Source organism: Cebus imitator, unplaced genomic scaffold (genome assembly GCF_001604975.1).
Source record: "Cebus imitator isolate Cc_AM_T3 unplaced genomic scaffold, Cebus_imitator-1.0 Scaffold187, whole genome shotgun sequence".
In the NCBI taxonomy this organism is placed as follows: Eukaryota; Metazoa; Chordata; class Mammalia; order Primates; family Cebidae; genus Cebus; species Cebus imitator.
In genome coordinates, this window is record NW_016107502.1 from 327773 (window position 1) to 336350 (window position 8578).

The following is an 8578-nucleotide window of genomic DNA, read 5'->3' on the forward strand; positions in this document are numbered from 1 at the left end:
TGAAAGGCCATTGCATTAGGAGGTTGAGAAGGATCTGAGTTCTACTAAGGGGTATGCATAGTGAAACAATTGCAAGTTGTTATTACAGAGGTCACAAGATGTGCAATTTCCCCAATTAATCCTGTAAATAGCATCACTATTGTAGAATCTGATTGGCCTTTTGAGATGTCTTTCCTGGTTTTTGCATTTTTGATAATCAATGGCTCCACCTGGACTTGCCAACCAGGTGAGTCCCTACTGCTCCCCTCAAGGAACCAACTCAGCACAAGAGAACAGCTTTGACTCCTTATGTTTTCATCTCTGGTCTCCTGTCAAGACAGCTCTGCATGAATTAAATTCTTTCTCTATTGCAATTCCTCTGTCTTGATAAATTGGCTCTATCTGGGCAGTGGGCAAAAGGAACCTGTTGAGCAGCTACACCTTCTGTTGTGATACAAGTGCTGTCATAGTTTCTGCCTTAGCCAAATCCCTACCCTCACACTGTGAATTCTATGGACCCATCTGTGGACCTCTCCAAAAGCTTCTAAGTATATATTTTTTCTGTCTTATTTCTCTTTTCTTCTCCTTCTGAAATTCCAATTATGCATGTATTAGACATTTTGATATTGTTCCACAGGTCTCTGAGGCTCTGCTCTCTCTTTTTCTTTCCAGTCTTTCTTATCACTCTTTTTCGGATTGGATAACTTCCACTGATCTCTCTTCATGTTCATTTGTTCTTTCCACTGAGATGGTGTAATGGTCATTAAGCACATTCAGTTAATTTTTTGTTGATGTTTTGGGATAGGGTCTTGCTATGTTGCCCAGGTCCCAAACTCAAAGGCTCATGTCATCCTCCCACCTTAGCTTCCTGAGTAGCTGGGATACAGGTGCACTGCACTGAACACAGCCAGTGACTTTTTTATTCTATATATTTTTGTTCTAAAATTTCCATTTGGTTCTTTTTAATATTTTCTATTTTTTGGCTGTGGCTTCCTATCTGCTCATTCATTACATGTGTGTTTTTCTTTATATTCTTCAGCATAATGATAGTAGTTGCCTTAAAATCCTTGTCTGATAATTCCAGTATCCAAGTTACCTTGAGATTGCCCTCTGTTGTTTGCTTTTCCCTTGAGAATAGGTCATGTTTTCCTGTTTTTTTTTTTTTGTTTCTTTTTTGTATGCTTAGTAATTTTGGATCATATCCTGAGTATTTGAAGGTTATGTCGAGGAAGCTCTAGATTCTATTTAATTCCTCAGAAACAGGCTAATCTTTTTCTGTTAGCAGGCAATTCATTTGGTTAAACTCAAATTGGAAACTTGGTTTTACCTGTAGTGGGCAGGAGCTTGGGTGTCAGTTCATTTTTTTTTTTTTTTTTTTTGAGGTGGAGCTCACTGTCTGGAGTGCAGTGGCATGATCTCAGCTCACTGCAACCTCTGCCTCCTGAGTTTAAGTGATTCTCCTGCCTCAACCTCCCAAGTAGTTGGGACTACAGGCGAGTGCCACCACGCCCAGCTAATTTTTGTATTTTTAGTAGAGACGGGGTTTCACCATGTTGGCAAGAATGGTCTCAATTTCTTGACCTCATGATCCGATCTGCCCACCTTGGCCTCCCAAAGTGCTGGGATTACAGGCGTGAGCCACTGTGCCTGGCCTTAGTTCAGTTTTTTTATCTTTAGCTAGGCTGCCTGCAGGTTTCCCTGTTCATGTGTGGTTCAGCAGGAATGAGAGACTCGAGCAGAGTTTATATACAGAATTCTGGGTTTTTCATTTCTGGCTTTCTCCGTTCCAGGACTCACCCTTCACTCTTCAATAACTTTGATTACTCTGGGCTCCACTCTCTGGTTCCTCCCACTGTTAAGCCAGTGGGCTTCTATTGGAATTTTAGCTGTAAACAAAAACTAAAATTCTAAGCCCCCCAGCTAACTGAATGCCCTGCCATGTTGGCTGAAGGCCTTCCAAAGTAAACCTGAAAAACTAGTTTGGGCAGTGTTAGGAGTAGGTTTTAGGACAAGTCTCATTATGCCCTCTTGCCTTTGGAATTCAGGCACAACTGACCAGCATTAACATTAAACAGAGATCTTAAGACTGGCAAAAAGACTCTCTAGCAGTAGGACTCCAAATTCCAATCTTACTTCAGTAAACCATCACATGACAGATAGCAGGCTCTGGAAATTAAAGCAGAATGGCCACAAGAAACAAACCTCTCCAACACCGAACTGGGAAGGAAGGGGTGATTATTGGGCCGGGAGCAAGGTGGCATAGCTGCCTAACAGCCAAGCTCATCTAATAAAGAAAATCCCTGACAACTGTAACAATGACATGTGCAAGGGTCTTGGGCTTACAACTCTGGAAATTACATGTGAAAGGGTCTTGGCCCATGGAGTAGGCGTGGGGGTTTGATCTTGTTTAAGCAGAAACAATACCTTCTGGAAAGATTCCTCCACACCATGCCTGCGGTCTACAGGAGGGCAATTAAGGTAGCACCTGGTCTGCCAGCCTTTACTTCTCCTACTGAAATGCAGTGTGGAAGTCAAGGGGGAGGTGGTCTTAGATGCTTAGGTCTCCCTCTTCGGAATAAATGATAGTATTTTCCCCAAAAACAAATTTATTTGACATATTTAAAAATGGCCCTGCAAAGCTGTCTCTTGTGGAGGAAATCTACATTCTGTAGAGAATCCCCCCTTTTTTTTCCAGGTTTTTTTCTGACCCACGAGAGAATTAACTACAAGTTTGGTGCCATTTTAGATCTGATAAGAGACATTCACCATCTAGTCTCTCTGATGCAGTAAGAACCTTGCCAGCCTGAACAATATGGTGAAACCCCATCTCTCCAAAAATATCCCAAAATTAGCAGGGTGTTGTGGCATGTGACTGTGGTCCCAGCTACTCAGGAGGCTGAGGTGAGAGGATTGCTTGAGCCCAGGAGGCAGAAGTTGCAGTGAACCAAGAGCATATGACTGCATTCCAGAGTGGGTGACAGAGCAAGACTATATCGCAGGAAAAAAAAAAAAAAAGCCAGGCACAGTGACTCACCTCTGTAATCCCAGCACTTTGGGAGGCCAAGGTGAGTGAATTGCTTGAGCCTAAGAGTTCAAGACCAGCCTGGGCAACATGGTGGAACCCTGTCTCTACAAAAAAATTCAAAAAATAAGTTGGGTGTGGTGGTGTGCATTTGTAGTCCCAGCTACTCAGGAGGCTGAGGTGGGAGGATCACCTAAGCCTGGGAAATTGAGGCTGCAGTGAGCCATGATTGCACCACTGAACTCCAGCCTGAGTGACAGAGCAAGGCCTTGTCTAAAAAAAAAAAAAACTTTGGTCCTCACAACCCCTTATCTTAAGCCAGACACTCCCTTCTATTGATTCCAGTTCTTTAGATAATAATCAATTTCCAATCAGAAAATCTTTGAATCTACCTATGACCTGTAAGCTCCCCTCTCCCACCTTTCCAGACCAAACCAATGTGTACCTCACATGTATTGACTGATGTCTTAGGCATGAGTGGGGCAGGAAAGGGCTCCCCTACCCACTAGGAATGCCAGGTGATGATCTGGCAATGATGATCCAGTAATGATCATATTGCCTCTCTAAAAGTGACAAATGGCAGCTGGCACCAGGGAGAGGCCATTTCCTGATGGTCCACACCTGTTGCACTAAAGTGTTTACTGAATGCAGGCGCCAGGGAGAAGCAACTTCCTGGGCATGTATATTAATAGACAAAATGGCAGAGTATGACTTTCTGGGGGCACTCCACTGGAAAAGTGAAGAAAGCCTCAGATGGGTAAGCATACAACTTCCTAAACACACTGCAGTGCTGACTTCCCAAGGGAAAGGGCGATGCCGCGCATGTGGGCAGCCCACCTTAAGGGAAGAATCATGGGAAAGGGGCCAGATTATATAAAGTCCTAGGATCAGGGTTAAATACTGCACTTGACCTCGGTGCCTGCTTGGGTCTCTTCCAAGTGTACTTTCCTTTCCTTTCTTTCCTGTTCTAAAGCCTTTTTTAAAATAAACTTCCACACCGGCTCTGAAACTTGCCTCACTCTCTTTTTCTGCTTTATGCCCCTCAGTCGAATTCTTTCTTCTTTGGAGGCAAGAACTGAGATTGCCGCAGACCCGCATGGATTCGCTGCTGGTAACTCGGAGATCTTCCACCGGTAACATTGTGCCTCCCTAAAATGTGTAAAACCAAGCTGTGAGCCAGCCACCTTGGGCGCATGTTCTTAGGACCTCTTGAGACTGTATCTTGGGCCTTGGTCACTCATATTTGGTTCAGAATAAACCTCTTTAAATATTTTACAGTTTGACGCTTTCGTTGGCGTGGACATCCTGTGCTGTGCTGTGACTGTGGCCAACACAGGGAAAATCTAAGAACATGTGAACCCATTTCACGCCAGCTGCTTCTGCCACACGTCGAATCCCCTCCAAAACCTACCTACTTGGGCTTACTCTCCAGAGCCCTTAGGTAGGTAGATTTTCTGTTTGTTTGTTTATATATTTTGTCCAGAATGTATACATTTTATCTGTCGAGGATTGGTCAGCTAGACACTGATTTCTTCATACCAGAAATAGGACTCTGCCTGTGAGGTTTTTTTTTTTTTTTTTTTTTTTTTTTTTTTTTTTTTTTTTTTTTTTTTTCCTGAGACAGAGTTTCACTCTTGTTGCCCAGGCTGGAGTGCAATGGCATGATCTCGGCTCACCGCAACCTCCACCTCCCAGGTTTAAGTGATTCTCTTGCCTCAGCCTCCTGAGTAGCTGAGATTACAGGCATGTGCCACCACACCTAGCTGATTTTGTATTTTATTTTATTTTTTTAGTAGAGACGGGGTTTCTCCATGTTGGTCAGGCTGGTCTTGAACTCCCGACCTCAGGTGATCTGCCTGCATTGGCCTTCCAAAGTGCCGGGATTATAGGTGTGAGCCACCACACCTGGCCTCTGCCCATGAATTTTAAATGGGCTCAATTCTCACATAAAATTCTCCAACCCTCCCTTGATCTACAGCCTCCTTCAGCAATCTGCCTTATGTGTCTTCCCATCCACAGCCAATTTTCTTGAAAGAATAGTTTTACCATCTTTATTCCTCAGTCCCTACTCCCTTCTCAGCCCCTCCAGTACAGTCTCTGCCTTATGATAACAAACAAATGGCTTTTGCCAAGTTCCCCAGTGACCTTCAATTTACTAAATCTGATGGACGCTAATTAGCTCTCATCTTCCCTGAACTTAGCATCTTTCCCTTCACGTCTAGCCCTCTTCCACTGTTTCTTATCTCAGTTAATTACTCCGCCAACCATCCTCTTGGACTGGCCAGAAACATCATAATGAGTCTTTTTTTTTTTTCGTTGAGACAGGATTTTTCTCTGTTGCAAAGGCTGGAGTGTAGTGGCATGATCACAGCTCACTGCAGCCTTGAACTCCTGGCTCAAGTGATCCTCCCACCTCCACCTCCCAAGTAGCTGGGACCACAAGTGTATACCACCATGACTGGCTAAATTTTGTATTTTTTGTAGAGATGGGGGGGGTCTCGTTATGTCGCCCAGGCTGGTCTTGAACTCCTGGTCTCAAGACATCCTCCCATCTCAGGCTCCCAAAGTGCTAGGATTACAGGTGTGAGCCATCACACCCGGCCGATGAGTCTTTCTTGACACCTTCTTTCCCCATATTCCTTACGCTCATTGCTGATGTAAATTTCACCTTTTACATCTCTCTCTAAGTCCTATCCAGATTACTCCTTTTTCACCACCACCACCTAGACCAAGCTAACTTCCTCTTGTGCTGAGATCACTGCTAAAGCCTCCTGTATCCTTTCTGACCCCTGCCCCTCTAATTTGTTCTCCATGCTATGGCCAGAGTGATAGGCTCAAAATGCAAATCTAATCATGTCACTCTCTTATTTAAAACACTTCACGGATGACTTACTTATTTTAGGACATACACACATGCCAAAATTATTTACCTGGCCTGCCATAGGCTGAGGCTTATCTAATTATTTGTCTTTAGCTTTCAACATGATTCCCACCACTTCTACTGCAGACTTATTAACATTTCCTTTTTGGTGGGAAGTTCATGCCTGGGTTCAATGCTTTTAATAGATCAGACCTTGTATAGATGGTCGGTCTGTAGAACAGAATTTAAAGTGATTTTAAACTGTGGAATTACCCTTGATAAACACATAGGAATATTCTAAGATCAGTAAGAAAGTTGATACAGATGTAGCTGATATGACTATTACTGTTACATTTATTGATTCCAATCAACCATGCAAATTCCTCAGTTGTTACCCACATGCTCAGATAGATGGTTACATGTCCACCTGTGAGCACGTGTGTGCATGCACACACACACACACAGAGCCACTTGCAGGTAGTTCCCATGTGTTTCTGAATACTGTACATCAGGTGGACAAATGCCAACAGCTTTAGTTTTACCTGAAGACCTATTGCAGGGCATTCTGCTTTTCTTGGCTTCTGAATTTGCTCTCTGATTTCACAATGTTGCCTGTGTATTTCTGTCTTTACAGAGTGCATGCTGACCACCAGCAATCCCAGACATAGAATCTGCTCTTCTTCAGACCAAGACCTTATAAAATCTAGGTGGCACCAGACACTCTCCTACTCCAGAAGTGCAGGCTTTCCGCAGGCAATGACCCATCGCACATCACACACACTCATGCACACACTCACCCACAGAATTACCAGCACTCATTACGCTCAATGCTTTCAAATAATTTTTGTTTTTTACACTTTGGAACTTGGATTCAGCCCACTCCCATCCCCACGAGACATCTGAGGATAGCCAGGAGTCTGAAGGCCCCAATTTGAAAAACACACTAGTCTGGTATGGTCCGATGCCTGTTTTTATAAATAAAGTTTTACTGGAACACAGTCATGCTCATTTTTATTTATTTATTTATTTTTGAGATGGAGTCTTGCTCCGCTAATAGGCTGGAGTGCAGTGGCACAATTTTGGCTCACTGCAACCTCTGGCTCCTGGGTTCAAGTGACTCTCCTGCCTCAGCCTCCCCAGTAGCTGGGACTACAGGCACATGCCACCACACCCAGCTAATTTTTGTATTTTTAGTAGAGATGGGGTTTCATCATGTTGGCCAGGATGGTCTCGATCTTTTGACCTCATGATCTGCCCACCTCAGCCTCCCAAAGTGCTGGAATTACAAGTGTGAGCCACCACTCCTGGCTGCTCATTTATTTATGTACATAGATATATACATTTGAGACAGAGTCTTGCTCTGTTGCCCAGGCTGGAGTGCAGTGGCACAATCTTGGCTCACTGTAGCCTTTGCCTCCTGGGTTTAAGTGATTCTCCTGCCTCAGCCTCCTGAGTAGTTGGGATTACAGGTGCATGCCACCATGCCTAGCTAATTTTTGTATTAGAGATGGTGTTTCACCATATTGGTCAGTCTGGTCTCTAACTCCTGACCTTGTGATCTGCCCACCTTGGCCTCCCAAAGTGCTGGGATTACAGGTGTGAGCCACTGCACCAGTCCTATTTACATGTTTTTTATGACTGCTGTCCTGCTTCAATGGCAGAGCTGAGTAGTTGGGACAGAGACTGTATACTCTACAAAACTGTCTGGCTCTTTACAAACAAAATTTGCTGCTGTTGGAAACAGATACTCGGTCCGACAAAGAAAAATTAGCTCTGAGACAAAGGTTCTCTCAGCAAGGCAATTTTACTTTATGCAGAAAGGGTGCTCCTGTTAGCCATCTTGCCATGAGAGTACAACAAACAAAGGAAAAGTAGACATATTTATCCTTTATGCATTTGGGGTCGTCCTTACTGCTGTGTCTGATCTCCGTTAGCTGGAGCCAGACCTCAATCTACAACTGAGTCAAGACAAGCCTGACCAACATGGTGAAACCCTGTCTCTACTAAATCTACAAAAATTACTCAGGCGTGGTGGTGGGTGCCTATAACTCCAGCTACTCAGGAGGCTGAGGCAGGAAAACTGCTTGAACCTGGGAGGCGGAAGTTGCAGAGAGCTGAGATCACACCACTACACTCCAGCTACTCAAGCCTGGGTGAGAGTGCGAGACTCCATCTCAAAACAAACAAACAAACAAACAAACAAACAAACAAACAAACGTTCTTGAATAGGTAAAGGCAATGGAGAACAAAAGGAAAAGAGGAAGTCCAAATAAGGAAGGGACAGGAAGTTGCCTGTGAAAGAACTTAGAAAACTAATAACATAAATATCTTGGTTAAAGTACAAGGACATAGAATGTACGATGTCCCTGTGAGCATGTCTAGCACAAATATCTTGGTTAAAGCACAAGGACGTAGAATGTACTTAGTCCTTTATAGCTAACAGCTACATAGGATAGGGCTTAACAAAGAGTTACTGGTAAAAAGTAAGAAGGCTTTGAAGAAAGTTAGTCTTTAAAAGAGACTAACTTTATTATTTCTGGCTGGGTGTGGTGGCTCATGCCAGTAATCCCAGTACTTTGGGAGGCCAAGGTGGGCAGATCACAAAGTTAGGAGTTTGAGACCAGCCTGATCAACATGGTGATACGCCATCTCTACTAAAAACACAAAAATTAGCTGGGCGTGGTGGCGAGTGCCTGTAATCCCAGCTACTTGGGAGG